We start from the raw sequence: 23,254 nt of genomic DNA, 5'->3' as shown, positions 1-23,254 counted from the left end.
TCACACACTAGTAAAGTAATGCTCAAAATTTTCCAAGCCAGGCTTCAGCAATATGTGAACCGTGAACTTCCAGATGTTCAAGCTGGTTTTAGAAAAGGCAGAAGAACCAGAGATCAAATTGCCAACATCTGCTGGATCATCGTAAAAGCAAGAGAGTTCCAGAAAAAACATCTATTTCTATTTTATTAGCATGCCAAAGCCTTTGACTGTGTGGATCACAATAAACGGTGGAAAATTCTGAAAGAGATGGGCATATCAGACCACCTGACCTGCCTCTTGAGAAATTTGTATGCAGGTGAGGAAGCAACAGTTAGAACTGGACATGGAACAACAGACTGGTTCCAAATAGAAAAGGAGTATGTCAAGGCTGTATATTGTCACTCTGCTTATTTAACTTCTATGCAGAGTACATCATGAGAAACGCTGGGCTGGAAGAAGCACAAGCTTGAATCAAGACTCCTGGGAGAAATATCAATACCCTCAGATATGCAGATGACATCACCCTTATGGCAGAAAGTGAAGAATAACTAAAAAGCCTCTTGATGAAGGTGAAAGAGGAGAGTGAAAAAGTTGTCTTAAATCTCAACATTCAGAAAACAAAGATCATGGCATCTCGTCCCATCACTTCATGGGAAATAGATGGGGAAACAGTGGAAACAGTGGCAGTATTTATTTTTTGGGGCTCCAAAATCACTGCAGGTGGTGACTGTAGCCATGAAGTTAAAAGACGTTTAATCCTTGGAAGGAAAGTTATGACCAAGCTAGATAGCATATTGAAAAGCAGAGACATTTCTTTGCCAACAAAGGTCCGTCTAGTCAAGGCTATGGTTTTTTTCCAGTGGCCATGTATGGATGTGAGAGTTGGACTGTGCATAAAGCTGAGTGCTGAAGAATTGATGCTTTTGAACTGTGGTGTTGGAGAAAACTCTTGAGAGTCCCTTGGACTACAAGGAGATCCAACCAGTCCATTCTGAAGGAGATCAGCCCTGGGATTTCTTTAGAAGGAATGATGCTAAAGCTGAAACTCCAGTACTTTGGCCACCTCATGTGAAGAGTTGACTCATTGGAAAAGACTCTGATGCTGGGAGGGATTGGGGGCAGGAGGAGAAGGGGACAACGGGGATGAGATGGCTGGAAGGCATCACTGAGTCAATGGACGTGAGTCTGAGTGCAGTCTGGGAGTTTGTGATGGACAGGGAGGCCTGGCGTGCTGCGATTCATGGGGTTGCAAAGAGTTGGACATGACTGAGTGACAGAATTGAACTGAATAGTTCCCTTCGTTGTGCAAAATCTTTTAAGTTTAATTATGTCCTATTTGTTTATTTTTGCTCTTATTTCCATAAGTCTGGGAGGTGGGTCAAAAAGGACCCTGCTGTGATTTATGTCAGAGAGTGTTTTGCCTATGTTGTCCTCTAGGAGTTTTATAGTTTCTGGTCTTACATTTAGATCATTAATCCATTTTGAGTTTATTTTTGTGTATGGTGTTAGAAAGTGTTCTAGTTTCATTCTTTTACAAGTGGTTGACCTGTTTTCACAGCACCACTTGTTAAAGTGATTGTCCTTTCTCCATTGTATATTCCTGCCTCCTTTGTCAAAAATAAGATGTCCATATGTGTGTGGATTTTTCTTTGGGCTTCCTATTTTGCTCATTGTTCTGTATTTGTGTTAGTACCATACTGTCTTGATGACTGCAGCTTTGTAGTATAGTATGAAGTCAAGCAGGTTGATTCCTCCATTTCCAGTCTTCTTTCTCAAGATTGCTTTCAAGTTTTTTAAAAAAATCAGCTAAAACAATTCTTCTGGAAATTCTTCTCTGATTCCATTTTGATGAATATATCCCTATACTATAGCTCTTACCTTCTGGGATTATCCTTTTAACTTAATACATGGATCTAGAATGATCTCTTCCCTAGTCCTAGTCATGAGGGCAAGTAACTCTACTTTATTCAACTTGGCAATCACAAAGTCAAAAACACATTGGACATGAAAATTTTCTCCACACACATTCTTTTAACTGAATTTATAACAAAGAATGAAAATTATAATTCATTTGAAAGTTTTCCCAACGTTTTGTAGGTACACTGCTTCTAACATGTGAAGACAGCACCTATACAGACTAGATGGAACCAAGGAACAATGTAACTTATTTCATCCCCTTGGGCCTCACACATAATCCAAAGGAGCAGAAAGTCCTTTTTGTTATTTTCTTATTCTTCTACATTTTGACTGTAGTGGGAAACCTGCTTATTGTTGTGACTGTAGTTGTCAGTAAGACCCTGAACTCACCAATGTACTTTTTCTTGCTAGTTTATCATTTATAAATTTAGTTTATTCCTCTTCTGCTTCCCCCAGATTGATTTCAGACTTGTTCTTTGTGGAAAATACCATATCCTTTGAACCCTGTATGACCCAACTGTTTACAGAGCAATTTTTTGATGGATCTGAGATACCTCTTCTGTTGGTGATGGCCTATAACCTCTATGTGGCCATCTGTAAGCCCTTGCATTATTGATAATCATGAGGAAAGGGTATGTGTTATACTGCTGCTGGTATCCTGTGTTGGAGGTTTTCAGCACTCAATTATTCAAGTTAGCACTGTGTATGGGCTCCCTTTTTGTGGTCCCAATATCATTGATCACTTTATGTGTGACATGTTCCCCTTATTGCAACTCATCTGTAATGACTTTTTCATTGGCGTCTTAATTGTGGCCAATGGGGGACTGATCTACACTCTTGTTTTTCTGCTCTTACTCGTCATGTATGGAGTCATCCTGCACTCTCTGAAGAACCTGAGTCAGGCAGGGAGGCATAAAGCCCTCCAGACCTGTAGTTCCCACATCACTGTGGTTGTCTGCTTCATTGTTCCCAGTATTTTTATGTATGCAAGACCTGCCAAGACCTTCCCCATTGAAAAATCATTGAAAATGTTTTATACAGTCATAAGTCCCATGCTGAACCCATTAATCTACAGTCTAAGAAGTTCTGAGATCATGAATCCTATAAAGAAGCTCTGGGCAGAAAAAGTGAGATCAAGCTATAACTAAGTGCATTATGCATTACAGAGAAAGTAGTTTAACACTAGGAATTTAGTTCAAATATCAAAGTCTATTATTCTGATGTAAACTTTCCTTTTCTCTGAATAATTTATCATAAGTTTTATTAAATAATAAAATTTATGTTTATGTTATTAGTGGTAGTTTCCCTCCTTGAATGTAAACATTAATGTCTAATTTATCACTGCACCTGGAAAGGTGAAATTCATTTAAAATAGAGTCAATAAGTAATATGTAATGCATTTGTCAGTATTACAAAAATAATTAACTATTATGCATTACTTTATTACTTCTCATTTCTTGTAACCAGATTCTTATTTTTTATAGTCACTTTTTATTGAACTAATTAAAATATATAATACTATATTCTGTCCTCTTCTTTCACTTTTATTTGTTACATATGAAAATTTACTGTAACATTTTCCTTTGTATAGAATGTTGAAAAGTATGATGGACAATAATAATGTTAAAGAATAGAATCCCTACAAAATGGAATCATATAAAATATACCTCCTGTTCACCCAACATCAGAGTTTCCCAATTTTTCCAGATGCAGTCACTATACTGTTTCTAAGATTCTTCAAATAATAATTTTTTCAAAAAAAGCATATTTTCATGTGTGTTTGCCTGTATGTCTCTGTTTATACATTTTGCATTTTGCAACTCAGTTTTCTGAAGATCTTTCCATACAGTCTTAACAGATCTAACTCATTGTAGTTTCCTCATACTGCTCAGCTTCTTTAAAATTCTGCAATGAAGTCTTTTTAAAATTTTCTAAGCATGAGTTTCTAGAAGTGAAATTGTTGACTTAATTGGTATATGTATTTTTAATGTTGATATTCAGAGTTATGCAAAAATGCCATTATGACCTTGAACAAACTTACTACTCCCCTCACATTGGAAAACACATTTGACAACATGATGAACCACTAGTGCTTGGTAAACATTTATGGTATATGAAAATCTGATTAAAGAAACTGTTTCATTTGTATACTTTTATTGATATTCAGTAAACATAATTGAATTTGAGTATCACCCATGTTTAAATGATTTGTAGTCCTTTTTCATGAATTGCCTATTAATGAATTTTCTGTGTGTATTTGATTGCCAATACTTTTCCATACTGATTTTAATGATTGAATTATACACTAGTTATCCCATTTACCCTGTTTTTGGTTATTATTTTTCCTGCTTGTTATTTCTTTTTTTAATTTTTTTAATACTCTTCAGAATATTTCTGGGCTGCATAAATATTTTTACATTTACATAATTGATTCTATTTTTTTTTTGCCTCTATGTCTTGAATTTGTCTATCTCACTGTTACCAAAATACTCTTCACAGTTTTAAACATTTAATTTTTTCAGTCTTTCTGTTGTTTTACATTTTATATTTACATTTTCCTTTGATATAAGAAGATAAGTAGGAATTACATTTTAATTATTTTTCTAGATTGTCATTATTATGGATGTATAATTATTTTTCCCCATGGCTTTGATATCCTAACTTTGTATTCCAAAATATTGCATGTGTTTGCATCAAATTCATCCCTCCACTAGCTTCCATTGATGTCTTTATTCCTGTGCCATTTAACACACAATTTAATTGTGTGCATTTGATTTAGAATATATTTTATCATCTGAAAAGTCTAGGATTCCTTCATTGCTAATTTTTTTATCAGGACTATGTCTATTTTTTAATATTTGTGTTTTAAAATTAAATTTCAATAAGCTAGTCTGGTAAAAACTACAATAAGTTAGTATTTTGAGTAAAATTTGATTGAGAAAGCATCTGCATCTTCAGAGAATTGAGAATTCCTATCCACAAGCTAAATGGTATCAGATCCATCAGAGAAAGGTTGGAATGAAGATTTATGCCACCTGTTTGTGGTCATATTGCATACACCTTATTCAAGAATATGTGAATTCAAAAATCTCCAGATTTGAAAAATATTTACATCTGGTAATTGGATGAGGAAACGTGATTTTCCTGAGTTGAATTTTGGTGGTTCAGTTCAGGCCTCTTTTCACCAGACCTAGATTATTTTTTATCATTATCATTGTCACCTTAGTCTGCATGGGTTGCCATCACAAAATACTATAGACTGTGGAGCTTAGACAGCAGACATTTATTTCCTAATAGTTATGCATGCTGATATCCAAGATCAAGGTGATTGCTAGGTTGGTCTCTGGTGAATCGTCTCTTCCTACCTTGCATTGGGCACCTTCTCACTCTGTCCTTGCATGGCCTTTCTTCTGTGTACTTGTGCAAGAGAAAGCTTTTTGTCTCCTCCACGTCTTGTAAGGATGCCAGTTCTATCAGATTGGGACTGACCCTTATGATCTTAAGGACTACCAGCTATTTCAGTTGCCATTTCAAGGTTTCCAAGCCTAAGTACTAGATGGAGGAGTGAATAAACTTTTCAGATAACCTCAGTCTGATAATTTCTAACTTCCATCTTGAGAGAGGTGGAGCCAGAAGTATTCAGCTGAATGGATCAAATTCTTGACCCACTGAAATAATCTAATATAATAAAGTGAATGTTGGTGTTTCAAATAGTTTTAATTTTTTCAGATATCACAGTAGTATCTGAAACACTGTAGTAATTTAGACACTATGGTATTGGCTCATGGATATGTACACTAACTGAACAAAAGAGAAAGCTAAGAAATAGAATGATAAATATACAGATTTTTGTATATGGAAGTAATGGTGTTTCTGGGTATGGGAGACAGAATGGTTATTCACTATATGTACTGGGAGAATTTATTTTTTTAAAAAACACTCATGATTTATTTATTTATTTTTTTAATTGGCTGTGCAACAAGGCACAGCCTTGTGAGGTGAGGTTAGTTCCTCATCTAGGTTTTGAACCTGTACCCTTGCATTAGAAGCACAGAGTCTTAACCACTACACTGCCAGGGAAGTCCCTATTTATCCTTATGATAGGAAAGTGTATTTTCACTTCACAGTATATTTTGAAGAGTATAGTCTATATGGGTTATATATGTAAATGTGAAATAAATAACTTTAAAATGCTTAAAGATAATTATCTTTATAAAGTTGAGGCAGGGAAGGACTTTGAGAACTAAGATGCGGAAAACTTTCATCCTGAATCTAGTTTCCATATTACTACATAATAGAATATGTGGTTAATCCTTGATCCCAACCATGTTCACTGCAGTATCCAGGTGTGAACTCCCCTTATTCATAATTTGGAAGTGTGTAGTACAGTGAATTAAATATTTCTTTTTCAGATCCTTCATATAAAGGTTGGAATGAAGACATATCCCCTATGTGTGGTCATATTGCAAGCATCTTATTCCATAATACAAGAAGATTCATTCATTCAAAAATCTCTGGATTTGGGGGGGCGGGGAATGTGAGTGTATGCCCAGTCCTATCTGGCTCTTTGCAGCCCCATGGACTGTAGCTGCTCTGTCCATGAAATTTCCAGGCAAGAATACTAGAACAGGTTGCCATTTCCTACTCCAGGGAATCTTTCTCAGCAATCAAGTCATCCTCTCTTGTGTCTCCTGCATTGGCAGATGGATTCTTTACCATTGTGCCAACTGAGGGGGTCCAAAAAGTCTTTATACCAGGTAATTAGATGTGTGTTGTGCTTAGTCAGTCAATCATGTCCGATTCTTTGCGATCCCATGGACTGCAGCCCGCTAGGCTCCTCTGTCCATGGGATTCTCCAGGCAAGAATATTTGATTGGATTACCATGCCCTCCTCCAGGGGATCTTCCCAACTAGGGATCAAAGACAGGTCTCCCGCAGTGCAGGCAGATTCTTTACCATCTCAGTCACCAGGGAAGCCTGGTAATTAGATAAGGGGCCATGATTTTCCTGAACCAAATTCTGGTGTTTCAATTTAGGCCTCTGTTCACCAAACCTAGATTACTTTTTTATCATCATCATTGTCACCTTAGTCTACCTGAGCTCTTTTCAAAATATTGTTTATCCTCTGGGTGCCAGAGCCTGTGTGATTTGTGTGCGTGCTCTTGTAGGTTGGAGTCTCTGCTTCTTACAGCTATCTTCCAGCTCTCCCCAAAGTAAGCCACACTGGTCCTCAAAGCCAGAATATTTTCAGAGTCCCTCTTACTGGTTCAGGACTCTTGGCTGCAGAGCTTGAAGTGAGGCTCAGACTCTTGATTTCTTGAGGAGAAACTACAACTGTTATTACCATCCTGTGTGGCTCATCCACTAGGGGGCATGGTCTTTACAATATTGTGTCTTCACTCTTCCTACCTGTTTGCTGTGATTCCTTCTTTATACCATATCTTTTGCTGTAGGGGATTATCCTGCTAATCTTCACATTGTTCTCTTTAGTAATTGTTCTATATTATTATTATGTGTGTGTGCTCAAGTCATATCTGACTCTTTGCGACCCCATGGACTCCCCTGTATAGCCCCCCAGGCTCCTCTGTCCATGGGATTTTCCAGGTTAGAATATTGGAGCAAGTTGCCATTGCCTACTCTAGGGATCTTCTTGACTCAGGCATAGAACCTGCATCTCTTGTGTTTCCTGCATTAGCAGGCGGATTCTTTTCCACTCTGCCACTTGAAAAGTGTTCTGTAAGTAGTTATAATTTTGGTATCTGCACGGAAGCAAGTGATCTCAGGGTTTTCCTACCTGCATGTTGACTACTCTCTCCTATATGTCTGTCTTTATGCCAAAGCCACACTGCCATGATCACCATTGTTTTGTCGTATGTTATAGAACCAGGAATAGGAAATCCACCAATCTGTTCTTTTTTCAAGATTGTTCTGCTGATTTAGATTCCCTTGAGATTTCATATGAATTTTAGGATGAAGCTTTCTATTTGTACAAAAAATATTGGGGGATGTATTAGGGATTGCATTGAATCTATAGATCACTTTAGGTAGCATTGACATCTTAATAATATTAAATAGTCCAGATCATCAGTTCAGAAAATAAATGTTTTCCACTTATTTGTGTCTTCTGTAATATCTTTCAGCAACATTTTTGTAGTTTTTAGCACACAAACCTTTTCCTACTTTGATTAAGTTTGCTCTGAGGTAGTTTACTCCTTGACACTGTTGTAAATGGAATTGTTTTCTTAATTTGATCTTTGGGTTGTTCATTGATAGTATAGAAATTCAACACTCATTCACAATAAAAAATTCTCTCAAGAAACTGGGTATAGAAAGAGTGTACCTCAACATAATAAAGACTTTATAGAACAGTTCCATGGCTCACATTAGACTCAGCATTGGAAGGCTGAAATCTTTCTTGTTAAAAATCAGGAGTAACATAAAAGTGCAACCACTTATCACTTAAAGAAAACAAAAACAAAGTACTGTGAAAATTTTCCTTTGAAATTTTTTTTGAGTTTTCTATGTATAGATCATATCAACACCAAAGTGAAACAGTTTTATAATTAATTAAATTTTACTGTCTGTAAGAGTGAGTCCAATGGTGGCCACTCTCTGGTGTTTGAATCTCAACTTAAACATCACCTTTTAGAAAATATTTATTCTAATTATGTTATCATAGTGTTGAGAGGGTAACAGGCAGGAAGGCCAGAGGTCCCCAGTGGGGCAGGAGGAAATAAACTGCAACTGGCAGATTTTTTTTTTTTTCCTTCTACACAAAATTAAAGACACCTGTATCATGCATTGAACCTGGACTGGCAATTCGTTTCACATATGATATTATACATGGCTGGTGCACTGGGATAACCCAGAGGGATGGTATGGAGAGGGAGGTGGGAGGGGGTTCAGGATGGGTTACACGTGTGTACCCGTGGAGGATTCATGTTGATGTATGGCAAATCCAATACAATATTGTAAAGTAATTAGCCTCCAATTTAAATAAATTATATTAAAAAATAAAATAAAGACACCTGGTTCTGCCTTGAGCTAACCAATGAGTTTTTCTTATGTTAATGAAACTACGAATTTTCTTTGGAATTTGCCTTTCTTCAAAATGGTTCTGCCTAAGGCTAACTTTTTTCCTTTCCCAAACCTTGGGCTGAAAATGGCTCAACAAACCAGTATTCCTGTCAATTGTTCTTTGGCGGGGGGATGACACACCTTCAGTTCAGTTCAGTTCAGTCGCTCAGTCGTGTCCACTCTTAGAGACCCCATGAATCGCAGCAAGCCAGGCTTCCTTGTCTGTCACCAACTCCCGGAGTTCACTCAAATCCATGTTCATTGAGTCGGTGATGCCATCCAGCCATGTCACCTCTGTTGTCCCCTTTTCCTCCTGCCTCCAATCCCTCCCAGCATCAGAGTCTTTTCCAATGAGTCAACTCTTCACATGAGTTGGCCAAAGTATTGGAGTTTCAGCTTTAGCATCATTCCTTCCAAAGAAATCCCAGGGCTGATCTCCTTCAGAATGCACTGGTTGGATCTCCTTGCAATCCAAGGGACTCTCAAGAGTTTTCTCCAACACCACAGTTCAAAAGCATCAATTCTTCGGTTCTCAGCCTTCTTCACAGTCCAACTCTCACATCCATACATGACCACAGGAAAAACAATAGCCTTGACTAGACGGACCTTTGTTGGCAAAGTAATGTCTCTGCTTTTCAATATGCTGTCTAGGTTGGTCATAACTTTTCTTCCAAGGAGTAAGCGTCTTTTAATTTCATGGCTGCAGTCACCATCTGCAGTGATTTTGGAGCCCAGAAAAATAAAGTCTGACACTGTTTCTACTGCTTTCCCATCTATTTCCCATGAAATGATGGGACCAGATGCCATGATCTTCATTTTCTGAATGTTGAGCTTTAAGCCAACTTTTTCACTCTCCTCTTTCACTTTCATCAAGAGGCTTTTGAGTTCCTCTTCACCTTCTGCCATAAGGGTGGTGTCATCGGCATATCTGAGGTTATTGATATTTCTCCCAGCAATCTTAAGTCCAGTTTGTGCTTCATTCAGCCCAGCGTTTCTTATGATGTACTCTGCATATAAGTTAAATAAGCAGGGTGACAATATACAGCCTTGACATACTCCTTTTCCTATTTGGAACCAGTCTGTTGTTCCATGTCCAGTTCTAACTGTTGCTTCCTGACCAGCATATAGGTTTCTCAAGAAGCAGTTCATGTGGTCTGGTATTCCCATCTCTTTCAGAATTTTCCACAGTTTATTGTGATCCACAGAGTCAAAGGCTTTGGCACAGTCAATAAAGCAGAAATAGATGTTTTTCTGGTACTCTCTTGTGCCATCCTATTTCAAAAGCGCATATTGTCGGAGAGAGGTCTGGTGAAACTCTCTCAGCCTTGAGGTGTCTCTCTTATCTGATGAATAGCTTTTCAACAGACATAAAACACCTTGCTATAAACCAGCAATGGGGCACTATTTCTGTCCCCTTCTGATGTCTATGTCAGAAGCTTTCCCTTTCCCTATTATACTTTAATAAAACTTTGCCACACAAAAGTTCCAAGTAGTCAAGCCTCGTTTCTGACCCTGGATTGAAATCCCCTGCTCCAGAGGCCATGAATCCTGGCATAACACCCGGCTTAAAGGAGCAACTTTTTAGTGTAATTTTTTCCTTTTATTTCTGTCATAGTACCCTATTTGCTTTCTTGTAAGCAGTGAATAAGGCAGTTCTTGCTTTATTAAATTTTCTCCTGTATTGTTTGACTGATAAGAACATGAGACACATGCAGGAAGGAATTTTTACATGATTTCCATCCTGTTTTATTAAGTGCTGTGTTCTCACTCAGAGTATAGTTCCTGGCTTTAAGGTAACTATAAAAAAAATCAGATAAATAATTAAGTATTATATCTAAATTTTAGTGAGAAAATTATTATGTACTTAACCTAAGTTCAAGGCAGAATAAATTTAGTATTAAATAAAAGGAATTTCTTTCTAATTTTAGAATTGCTAATTCTAATTAGCAATTTTTCTAATTGCTGTTGCAGGCTAGGAAATGCATGCCTAGCTAGTCTAACTGGAATAAAATGATTGAGCTGATTATTTTTGACTCATAATAACATCATGATGGTTCTAAAGGAATTTTTTTCTCCATGTTACACTTTCAGACCCTAATTATGTGATTTGACCCAAATGTATCTTCACATACAAATGTACTTTTAAAATTTTGTGGAAAATCCCAGTGAATTTAATTAAGAAAGAATCAGTCTTGGATGCAGTCCAGCTTCAAAACTCAATGATAAATGTGGTTAGAAGGGGCAAAATGTCCATTGATCTTTGCCCCTTTGGGGAAAAGAAGTGACATTATTTTAAGAACTGATATAAAATTTTCAGGTGGTCCTTTATTAGGCTGAAAACATGGCATTAAAAAAAGAAAAACAATGCAAGAATGTCTCTCAAAATCTCAAGTTGACTAGTCTGTTCTACATCATGATATAATGAGAGGGACTAAACAACTAAATGGTATTCTTATATTTTGAAGTTGGTAGGAAAAGACATTACTAGAGACACATGTTCTTGGGAAAAGATGAATGTTATCTTCCTTCAAGACATAGGATTTGTTTATAATTTTAATCAATTGTCCTAACATGGTAAATATTTATTTTTGTGCATGCATGTGTCTATGTGTGTGCCCCATGAAATTTCTTTTAAATAATCTATAGTGTAATTAAGACAATCTTCTGAATAACCAAAAAACTTCATGAAGAAAGTGGACAGACAGCTGAATGAAATAAAATATATCCTGGAGTACTACTGCATCCTTTTGCCTTTATTGTCATACTGAATGAATAAAGAATTTGAAGTTCTTATGAATAACTTAAGAAGTCTTCCTTCAGATTGTGACCAAGACTCCACAAGGTAACACCAACAGTGAAGACTGGGATCCAGGCTTCACAATTATGTGACTTTTATTATGTAAGAAATTAAATTCCTTTGAAATAAGTCAAGCTGAGATTTAATTCTGGTTTTACCATTGAAAAATATGTGATCTTCATGTGTACCCCAATGTTCATTGCAGCACTGTTTATAATAGCCAGGACATGGAAGCAACCTAGATGTCCATCAGCAGATGAATGGATAATAAAGCTGTGGTACATATACACAGTGGAGTATTACTAAGCCATTAAAAAGAATACATTTGAATCAGTTCTAATGAGGTGGATGAAACTGGAGCCGATTATACAGAGTGAAGTAAGCCAGAAAGTAAAACACCAATACAGTATACTAACGCATATATATGGAATTTAGAAAGATGGTAACAATAACCCTGTATACGAGACAGCAAAAGAGACACTGATGTATAGAACAGTCTTTTGGACTCTGTGGGAGAGGAAAGAGGGTGGGATGATTTGGGAGAATGGCATTGAAATATGTATAATATCATATATGAAATGAGTCGCCAGTCCAGGTTTGATGCATGATGCTAGATGCTTGGGGCTGGTGCACTGGGACGACCCAGAGGGATGGAATGGGGAAGGAGGAGGGTTCAGGATGGGGAACACATGTATACCTGTAGCAGATTCATTTTGATATATGGCAAAACCAATACAATATTGTAAAGTTAAATAAAACAAAATAAAAAGAAAAATATGTGATCTTTGGATAATTAATTAGATGTTTTAAACCTTCAGTTCAGTCACTCAGTCCTATCTGACTGTTTGTGACCCCATGAATTGCAGCACGCCAGGCCTCCCTGTCCATCACCAACTCCTGGAGTTTACTCAAATTCATGTCCATCGAGTCAGTGATGCCATCCAGCCATCTCATGCTCTGTCATCCCCTTCTCCTCCTGCCCCCAATCCCTCCCAGCACCAGGGTCTTTCCCAATGAGTCAACTCTTTGCATGAGGTAGCCAAAGTATTGGAGCTTCAGCTTTAGCATCTGCCCTTCCAATGAACACCCAGGACTGATCTCCTTTAGCATGGACTGGTTGGATCTCCTTGCAGTCCAAGGGACTCTCAAGAGTCTTCTCCAACACCACAAAAGCATCAATTCTTCGGTGCTCAGCTTTCTTCACACTCCAACTCTCACATCCATATATGACCATACAAACCTTAGTTTCCTCAACTATGAAATGAGGATTATAGTGTGGCGTATTGAACTGTGAATGCTTGATTGGAATTCACTACAGGAGTTTTAAGAAGTGGAGTAAGATTAGTTGTTTGTCAGTTGCTTCATTTGCTATTATTTTCTCCCATCCTGAAGGCTGTCTTTTCACCTTGCTAATAGTTTCCTTTGATGTGCAGAAGCTTTTAAGTTTAATTAGGTCCCATTTGTTTATTTTTGCTTTTATTTCCAATATTCTGGGAGGTGGGTCATAGAGGATCCTGCTGTGATGCATGTCAGAGAGTGTTTTGCCTATGTTCTCCTCTAGGAGTTTTATAGTTTCTGGTCTTACGTTGAGATCTTTAATCCATTTTGAGTTTATTTTTGTATATGGTGTTAGAAAGTGTTCTAGTTTCATTCTTTTACAAGTGGTTGACCAGATTTCCCAGCACCACTTGTTAAAGAGATTGTCTTTAATCCATTGTATATTCTTGCCTTCTTTGGATTCATTTTGATATTTGGCAAAACTAATACAATTATGTAAAGTTTAAAAATAAAATAAAATTAATTAAATCCTCAAAAAAAAAAAAAAAAAAGAAGAAGTGGAGTAAGATAATCAGAACAAGATTCAAAAGCAATCATACAAGCCACTTTAGGACAACAAGTTGTTCCTGGCAGAAATAAAATTGAAAAGACACAGCAGGAAGCTACTGCAGTTGGCCAGGAAGGAAATAAAACTTGTTATATTTTGAAAGCAGAGACAACAGAATTTGTCAAGTGTGTCAATAAATAAAATTAGAGCAATAAAGCAGTGAAAAAAATTCTAAAGTCTTTTTGTCTGAGCAATTACATGGAAGGTGGGTACCATTTACTGAGACAGGGAATTCCTTTTATATTGTGGAAACTTAAAAAAAATATATGTATTAAATTGATATCTAGTTATAGATGTCCAAAATAGTATGTTGCCTATAAGGGTTAAAAATAAGTAGAAAGATAGGGGCTGGACACAAAATTAAAGTGTTTCAGCATTTATGGTGCCAGAAAAGGACGAATATCCAGGTTATAGTCATAAGGATTCTCAATGTGATTTGAGACCGTTCAGGACAGTGACCTTCAAGTCATAGTTTGATCCACTTATACTAACTATGGAAATTAGCTTGATTGATATCAAGTGTTGCACCTTTGTGATGTCATATATGATGCATATTTTAAAGGAATTTTCTTCTCATCTTCTCTTGTGCTTTCACTTTTCTTTTAAAACTCAGCTAAAGCTTTCTCTCCTCTGAAACTTCTTTCTTGATTCCAGTTTGATTGATATGTTTTTACACTGAACCTTGGCTTTTTGTGAATACCCTTAAGATGGCTCTTATTATATGGGCCTTAAATTGTCTGAATCCTCATCATGTATCATATCATGGAAGGTAGGAAACTATGCCTCATTCAACTTGGTAATCAGAATATTTATGACACATTGCATGCAAATACTCCACAATAATCTTTTAACTGAATAGATTAAAAAAGGTTGAGATCATAGTGCATAATAAAAATTGTCCTCTTGTTTTGTAGGTAAACTGCTAATATGTGAAGTCAGCTCCTGTACAGACTAAATGGAACCAAGGAACAATGTAACTTTGTCTTGCTGGGCTTCACACAGAATCCAAAGGAGCAGAAAGTCCTTTTTGTTCTTTTCTTGCTCTTCTACATTTTGACTATGGTGGGCAATCTGCTCATTATTGTGACTATAACTGTCAGTAAGACCCTGAACTGGGCAATGTACTTTTTTCTTGCCTGTTTATCATTTATAGATCTAATGTATTCCTCTGCTATTACCCTGAGATTGATTTCAGACTTGTTCCTTGGGAAAAACACCATTTCCTTTGAATCTTGCATGACCCAGCTATTTACAGAACACTTTTTTCGGTGGTCTAAGATATCTATTCTGCTGGTCATGGCCTATGACCACTATGTGGCCATCTGCAAGCCCTTGAATTATTTGGTAATCATGAGACAGAGGGTGTGTGTTGTGCTGCTGGTGGTGTCCTGAGTTGGAGGTTTTCTGCACTCAATAATTCAACTTAGCACTGTTTATGGGCTCCCATTCTGTGGTCCCAATGTCATTGATCACTTTACATGTGACATGTACCCCTTATTGAAACTCGTGTGTACTGACACCTATATCATTGGCGTCTTAGTGTTGGTTAATGGAGGACTGATATGCATTATTTTATTTCTGCTCTTACTTGTCTCCTATGGAGTTATCCTACACTTTCTGAAGAATCTGAGTCAGGAAGGAAGGCGGAAAGCCCTCCAGACCTGTAGTTCCCACATCACTGTGGTTATCTGCTTCTTTTTTTCTCTGCATTTTCATGTATGTGAGACCTGCTAAGACCTTCCCCACTGACAAATCACTGAGTGCATTTTATACAGTCATAAGCCCCATGCTGAACCCATTAATTTACAGTCTAAGAAATTCTGAGTTGACCAATGCTATGAAGAAACTCTGGAGAAAATTATGTCTTAACAAGTAGCAAATGATTGCATTATTCATAGTGAAGAAAGTAATGTAGTGTTAGTGCCAGTCTCCTTGGAATGTAAGTTTTCATAAATCTGATGCAAACTTTCCATTTCTATAAATGATTTATGATAATTATAACTAAAAACAGAACTACATGTCTGTGTATTAATAATAGTTTCTCTACTAAAATGTAACCTTTTAATGTCTGTTTTATTATTGCATCTAGAAAGCTGATATGCAGTAGGGAATCAAAGATAATATTAGTCAATGAAATTTTCACAGTTGCACTAATTTTTACTTAATTTCTGATTTACTTTCAATACAATCTCATTCTTAGTTTTATTTTAGTGATATTCTTTTATTGTATCTTTTTGATTGTAATAGTTAAAATATTTAATGCTACACAGATTATCCTTTTTGTTCAATGTTATTTGCATTACATATGACATTTTAGGGTGATATTTAATCTTAAATAAATTATTGAATATATGCTAGATATTAACATATATATATATATATATATATATATATATATATATATATATATATATATAATAGATTTAAGCAAAATTCAGTACTGTAGAATAAACCTTCCAAATCCATCCCAAACCAGAGCCCCTCCCATTTCTTCCAGATGGAGTCACTCAAACAATAATCTTTGCAAAAATGAATGTGTTTGTAACTGTGCTTCCGTATATGAATTTTGCATTTTACTCCTCAGCCTCAGTTTATATAGACCTAACTCATTCTCTTTCCTCATACTGCTTAACTGTGGTTTGAGGATACACTGACATTGATGTATTAAATCCTGTTCATGTTTTCCTTGGTCTTTTTCTGTAAGAAATAATTATACAGTGAAATCTTTTGGAAATTTTCTAAGTTTGAGTTCCTAGTTCCTAGAAGTGGAGCAGTTGAGTCAACTGGTATATTTATACTGGATGCTTGGGGCTAGTGCACTGGGACGACCCAGAGGGATGGTATGGGGAGGGAGGAGAGAGTAGGGTTCAGGATGGGGAACACATGTATACCTGTGGCGGATTCATTTTGATATTTGGCAAAACTAATACAATTATGTAAAGTTTAAAAATAAAATAAAATTAAAAAAAGAAAAAATAAATAAAAGGCTGATGTTTATAGCTATTGGCAAAATGCCACTGATGACCAAAATTGTTACCACTGTCAGTGGAAAAATTTTTTTGATCACATTTTGAACAACCAGTGCTTGATAAGCATTTGTAGTATATGGAAGACTGATTAATAAATTGTTTCATTTGTGTACTTTAAAATTTTAATTTTATTGGCATAATGCAAAGAAATAGAGGAAAACAACAGAATGGGAAAGACTAGGGATCTCTTCAAGAAAATCAGAGATACCAAGGGAACATTTCATGCAAAGATGGGCTCGATAAAGGACAGAAATGGTATGGACCTAACAGAAGCAGAAGATATTAAGAAGAGATGGCAAGAATACACAGAAGAACTGTACAAAAAAGATCTTCAAGACCCAGATAATCACAATGGTGTTATCACTGACCTAGAGCCAGACATCCTGGAATGTGAAGTCAAGTGGGCCTTAGAAAGCATCACTACGAACAAAGCTAGTGGAGGTAATGGAATTCCAGTGGAGCTATTCCAATCCTGAAAGATGATGCTGTGAAAGTGCTGCACTCAATATTCCAGCAAATTTGGAAAACTCAGCAGTGGCCAGAGGACTGGAAAAGGTCAGTTTTCATTCCAATCCCAAAGAAAGGCAATGCCAAAGAATACTCAAACTACTGCACAATTGCACTCATCTCACACGCTAGTAAAGTAATGCTCAAAATTCTCCAAACCAGGCTTCAGCAATATGTGAACGGTGAACTTCCTGATGTTCAAGCTGGTTTTAGAAAAGGCAGAGGAATCAGAGATCAAATTGCCAACATCCGCTGGATCATGGAAAAAGCAAGAGAGTTCCAGAAAAACATCTATTTCTGCTTTACTGACTATGCCAAAGCCTTTGTTTGGATCACAATAAACTGTGGAAAATTCTGAAAGAGTTGGGAATACCAGACCACATGACCTGCCTTTGAGAAACCTATATGCAGGTCAGGAAGCAACAGTTAGAACTGGAAATAGAACAACAGACTGGTTCCAAATAGGAAAAGGAGTTCGTCAAGGCTGTATATTGTCACCCTGCTTATTTAACTTACATGCAGAATACATCATGAGAAACGCTGGGCTGGAAGAAGCACAAGCTGGAATCAAGATTGCTGGAAGAAATATCAATAACCTCAGATATGCAGATGACACCACCCTTATGGCAGAAAGTGAAGAGGAACTCAAAAGCCTCTTGATGAAAGTGAAAGTGGAGAGTGAAAAAATTGGCTTAAAGCTCAACATTCAGAAAACAAAGATCATGGCATCTGATCCCATCCCTTCATGGGAAATAGATGGGGAAACAGTGGAAACAGTGTCAGACTTTATTTTTCTGGGCTCCAAAATCACTGCAGATGGTGACTGCAGTCATGAAATTAAAAGACACTTACTCCTTGGAAGGAAAGTTATGACCAACCTAGACGGCATATTGAAAAGCAGAGACACTACTTTGTCAACAAAGGTCTGTCTAGTCAAGGCTATGGTTTTTCCAGTAGTCATGTATGGATGTGAGATTTGGACTGTGAAGAAAGCTGAGCGCTGAAGAATTGATGCTTTTGAACTGTCGTGTTGGAGAAGACTCTTGAGAAAAGACTCTGATGACCATTATATCTACTACTGAGGGTAGGAATCCCTTAGAAGAAATGGAGTAGCCATCATGGTCAACAAAAGTATGAAATGCAGTACTTGGATGCAATCTCAAAAAGTACAGAATGGGGTCACATAGAGTCAGACACGACTGAGCGAGTTAACTGAACTGATGATAGAGCTGTGTATGACACATCCACATGGAACGTTAGACTCAATAGACAAGTTGAACACTTTCCCTTTAAAAAATAGAAATAAGAGAAGTGTGTACACTTTCACCACGTTTTAGAAACAAAGACCTTCAAAACTTTTCTTGGAATTTTTAGAGTTTTCTACAAATAGATTGTATTATCTCTGAAGTGATTTTATAATTAATTAAATTTTACTTAATTTTACTGTTTTTAACATTGTTTCCAATGGTAGCCACATTCTCATGTTTGGATTTCAGCTTCAACATCACCTTAAAAACCATCTTCTCTGATTACATTATCCATAGAAAAATTCCCTCTTTTATTTCTGTCACTGTAACTTTATTTGTTGTCTTATAGTCAGTGAATGGGGATTCCTGTGGCTCAAATGGTAAAATGTCTGCCTGCAATGGTGGAGACCCAGATTTGATCCCTAGGTTGGGAAGATCCCCTGGAGAAGGAAATGACAACCCACTCTAGTACTCTTGCCTGGAAAATTCCATAAACAGAGAAGCCTTGCAGGCTAAAGTCCATGGGGTTACAGAGAGGTGGACACAACTGAGCGACTTTCACTCACTCTTTCATGGTACAGTTTCTGGCATTAAATAGGTAACTTAGCTTAAAAAATAACTACTAGATACATAACTAGTAATTGCATATCAACTAGTGATAAAATTAAAATTGATGCTTTTAAACTGTGGTGTTGGAGAAGACTCTTGAGAGTCCCTTGGACTGCAAGGAGATCCAACCAGTCCATTCTGAAGGAGATCAGTCCTGGGTTTTCTCTGGAAGGAATAATGCTAAAGCTGAAACTCTAGTACTTTGGCCACCTCATGCGAAGAGTTGACTCATTGGAAAAGACTCTGATGCTGGGAGGGATTGGGGGCAGGAGGAGAAGGGGACGACAGAGGATGAGATGGCTGGATGGCATATAACTGACTCGATGGTTGTGAGTTTGAGTGAACTCTGGGAGATGGTGATGGACAGGGAGGCCTGGCGCGCTGTGATTCATGGGGTCACAAAGAGTTGGACACGACTGAGAGACTGAACTGAACCAAAATTTAAGGTAAGCAAATTTAATGTTAATTAAATAAAAAGAAACACAAATTTGTTGTGGCAGTTGGGAAATATATCTTTAGTCAAACTGGAACAAAATGCCTGGTCTGACATTTCACTCCTGAGTTGCAATAACTTCATAATGGTTTTAAGCCCATATTTTCCTCCATGTTTCACTTTCTGACCCTAATTATGTGATTTGACCTTATAGTATCTTTACATGTACTGGTAGTTTAAACATTTAGTGGAAAATCTCAATGAATTTAATTAAAGAAGAATTGATATTGGACACATTCCAATTTCAAGACTCAGAGATAAATGTAGCTAGAAGGGAAAAGTATCTAGTTATCATTGTCAACATCAGGAAAAAGATGATATCTTTTTAAGAACTGATGTAAAATTTCAGGAGGTCCTTTGTTAGGCTTAAAACATTGCATAAAAATGAGAAAAACATAAGAATTTCTGTCAAAATCTCAGTTCAAGTATTCTAGCTTTACTAACAAAATGAAAAGAGAAGACCTAAGCAATTTAATGGTATTTTTCTATTTTGATATTAGTAGGAAAATAAATTACTAGAGACACATTTTCTTGGGAAATAACTGGTTGCTACCTTTCTATGTAAATATAGGATTTGTTTCAGTTTTGGATAAATTATCCTAATGTGGTAATTTCTTTCTGTATATGCATGAAATTTCTGTAAATAACTTATGCAAATAAAAAACTCTTTTGAATAGTCAGAAAACTCATGGAGAAAATAGACACTGGAGTAATATAAGATATTTCTTTAAGAGATAATACAAACCTTTTCCTTCTGTTATCAAACTGGATGAAAGAAGAATTCAAGATGCATATGAGTGATTTTAATATTTATTCTGAAGATAATGAGCAAGCCTCCACAAGTAAAGTTAACAGTAAATAGTGGGAAGTAGGCATCATAATTGTGTGATTTTCTTTACTATTGAGGAAATTTAATTACCTTGAAATAAATCAAATTTAGAATCAATTCTAGTTTTATTACTTAAAAATATGTGACCACGGAAATATTAATTTAATGTTCTATGCCTTAATTTCTTTAACTATGATATAAAGATTACAGTTCTCATTACTATAAATTTAATGTAATATATTAAATTGTGAGCACGTGATTGAAACTGACTTTATGTGCATACATACTCAGTAGTGTCTGACTCTTTTGACCCTGTGGATTGTAGCCTACCAGGCTCCTCTGTCCATGGGATTCTCCAGGCAAGAATATTGGGGTAGTTTGCCATTTCTTGCTTCAAAGGATCTTCCCAATCCAGGTATCAAACCCAGGTCTCCTGCATTATATTCACTGATAGCTTTAAAGAGAACACATTTATTGGAGACCAGAATAAAGTGGAGAAACAGGGCACGAGGCCATTGTTTTGGACCATGAAGAAAATTCAAGTAGTGAATGATCCAATTCGTGATGTATTTACAAGTAGAGACAACAGGGTTTGCTAAAGGTATCCCTAAGTAAGATGAGAACACAAGGGAGTGAAGAACATGGTGAAACTTTTGGTTTGTTTGAGCAGTTATATGGATGTTGGTATTTAATAAGATGGGGAACTCCCTTTTTATTGCGGAATATTTAAAACTTATTTCTAAATGTATTAAATGGATATCCTATTGCATGTCCAAAATTGGAGATGTTGCATATATTTTGTTTTTCATTGTTTTACAGCTGTCTCATAGTTTTTTCTATTGCCCAGCAAAATAAAATGTAACATGTGCCAGGATCCAAAGCTCCATTTGTAACAATGGTTATGTTTTTATAGTCTTTGCACATATTTATGTAGAATTTTAAGACAAAGGTGAAAATAGATGGAAAACTAGAGCCTGGAGACAAACTTACAGTGCTTCAGCATTTACTGATTAGAAAATGAGGAATATCCAACTGAAGACTCTAGGAAAGAAGTTTCGGTGAGGTTTGACACAATTCAAGACAGTGACCTTCTATTTATAGTTTTATCTACTAACAGTGAATATTGAAATTAGCTTAAATGGATCTAAAGTATTATACCTTTGTGACTTTATATATGGTGTACGTTTTAAAGGAATTCCTTTCTCATATTCTTGTTTCATTTTTCCTTTAAAAAACATTTTAAAAATTCCTTCCTCTGTAAAGCCTTCTCTGACTTCAGTTTGATTGATATTATATTGAGTTTGATTGATGTTATGCTTTAGCTTGATTAATATATATATATATATATATATATATATATATATATATATATATTGACTATAAACTTGTGTGAACATTCCTATAAAGGTACTTACTACATGGTTCTGGAATTATCTATTCACTGAGAGTAGGGAAATATGTCTTATTTAACTTGGTATTCATAATGTCTGTGACACATTGGACACAAATAATTCGTGTAAATTCTTTTAACTGGCTGACTAAAAAAGATGAAGCTTATAATGCATAAACTGCCCCCCCCATCTTGTTTTGTAGGTAAACTGCTTTAATGAGTGAACTCAGCTCCTGTCCAGACAGGATGGAACCATGGAACAATGTAACTTACTTTGTCCTCCTGGGCTTCACACAGAATCCAAAGGAGCAGAAAGTCCTTTTTGTTCTGTTCTTGCTCTTCTACATTTTCACTCTGGTGGGCAACCTGCTCATTGTGGTGACTACAACTGTCAGTAAGACCCTGAACTCACCTATGCACATTTTTCTTGCTTGCTTATCATTTACAGATCTACTGTATGCCTCTTTGATCTTCCCTAGATTGATTACAGACTTGTACTTTAGGGAAAATACCATATCCTTCCAAACTTGTCTGACCCAGCTGTTTACAGAACACTTTTTTGGTGGATCAGAGATCGTCCTTCTGCTGGTGATGGCCTGTGACCACTATGTGGCCATCTGTAAGCCCTTGCATTATTTGGTGATCATGAGGCAAAGGGTGTGTTTCATGCTTCTGGTGTTGTCATTTGTTGGTGGCTTTGTGCACTCAGTAATTCATCTTTTCACCTTTTATGGGCTCCCATTCTGTGGCCCCAATATCATTGATCACTTTCTCTGTGACATGTTCCCTTTACTGAAACTCGTCTGTACTGACACCTACATCATTGGCATCTTAGTTGTGGCCAATGGAGGACTGATGTGTACTATTGTTTTCTTACTCTTACTCATCTCCTATGGAGTCATCCTGCACTCTCTGAAAAACCTGAGTCAGGAAGGGAGGTGGAAAGCCCTCCAGACATGTGGTTCCCACGTCACTGTGGTTGTCTGCTTCTTTGTTCCCTGTATTTTCATGTATGTGAGAGCTGCTAAGACCTTCCCTATTGACAAATCATTTTGAGTGTATTTTATACAGTCATAACCCCCATGTAGAACCCATTAATCTACAGTCTAAGAAATTCTGAATTGACTAATGCTATGAAGAAGCTCTGGAGAAAAATATGTTGTTCCAGGTGGTAAATAAGTGCATTATCCATCATGACAAAAGTATTTTAATATTAAAGCAAATAATCTTGGAGAGTAAAGATTTCATAAATCTAATGGAAAATTTTCATTAAGAGATTTATAAAAATATTATTTAAAAATTAACTACATATTTGTGATATTATTAAGTTTCTCTGCAAAAATGTAAAATTCATAATGTCTGTTTTACTCGGGCACCTAGAGAGGTAAAGTACATTTAAAGTGGGGAGTCAATAATAATATGCTATTTATTAGTGAATGACAATTTTATAAACACAACATCTTTTGCTTAATTTCTGATTCACTTTTAATTCTTT

General features: G+C 36.4%; 3 pseudogenes; all 3 read left to right on the top strand.

The window, feature by feature from the left end:
- The first annotated feature begins 2,120 nt into the window (after window positions 1-2,120).
- Window positions 2,121-3,044, top strand: LOC113882264 (annotated as a pseudogene).
- An 11,566-nt stretch (window positions 3,045-14,610) lies between these two features.
- LOC113882263 lies at window positions 14,611-15,531 on the top strand (annotated as a pseudogene).
- Window positions 15,532-22,005: 6,474 nt separating this feature from the next.
- LOC113882193 lies at window positions 22,006-22,984 on the top strand (annotated as a pseudogene).
- Window positions 22,985-23,254: the final 270 nt, after the last annotated feature.

This window comes from Bos indicus x Bos taurus, chromosome 23, assembly GCF_003369695.1.
Source record: "Bos indicus x Bos taurus breed Angus x Brahman F1 hybrid chromosome 23, Bos_hybrid_MaternalHap_v2.0, whole genome shotgun sequence".
Classification (NCBI taxonomy): domain Eukaryota; kingdom Metazoa; phylum Chordata; class Mammalia; order Artiodactyla; family Bovidae; genus Bos; species Bos indicus x Bos taurus.
This window is presented reverse-complemented; position numbering and strand designations above follow the sequence as displayed.